Here is a 715-nt window from a genome sequence, read left to right as displayed (position 1 = left end):
GCTGGAGGGCATCCATTGCATCCCTCAAATCCCTGAGCATCCCTGAATGTGGAGCCCCCAGCTCCAAAAAACAAGTAACAAAATAACCAAAAAAAAAAAAAAAAAGGTAGCTGATCATTAGAGTTTCTACACCCCATCTCTTGCCTTTATTTACTGGGGTTTGTTTCTGTTGCTTGTTTTCTGGCTTTGTGGACAACAGGCAGCTGTTTTCAGGGTTCACTCCTGGCAGGTCCTGAGTATGGCAGGTCGAAGATGAATCCAGGTCAGCCACAGGCAAAGCAAACCATAGATCCAACCCACTGATTCCTTTCCCCTTGTTTCCCATCATTTTGTTTTGTTTTGTTATGTTTCTTGTTTTGATTTTGGGTCATTTCCGGCAGCGCTCAGGAGCTACTCCTGTCTCTATGCTCAGAAATCGCTCCCGGCAGGCTCGGGGGACCATATGGGATGCGGGGATTCGAACCACCATCCTTCTGCATGCAAGGCAAAACGCCCTACCGTTGTGCTCTCTCTCCTCGGCCCTTGTTTCCCTTCTTTAGCAAAATTGCCGAAAGGAAGCCGAGCTATTGTAGCCGCACGTTTCGATAAATACCACTAGATGGCGCTGTCCCAGCGCCGCTCGCGGGGGTCTATTGAGCCCTCGGGGCCTCCGTAGCTCGGCCTCGCGAGACCCGGAAGCGGAAGTCGTCACGCCGCTCCAGGGCTTTTTCCGGAA

The sequence above is a fragment of the Suncus etruscus genome, chromosome 11 (assembly GCF_024139225.1).
Source record: "Suncus etruscus isolate mSunEtr1 chromosome 11, mSunEtr1.pri.cur, whole genome shotgun sequence".
In the NCBI taxonomy this organism is placed as follows: domain Eukaryota; kingdom Metazoa; phylum Chordata; class Mammalia; order Eulipotyphla; family Soricidae; genus Suncus; species Suncus etruscus.
The sequence above is the reverse complement of the archived record's forward strand: the minus strand, read 5'-3'. Positions refer to the sequence as shown.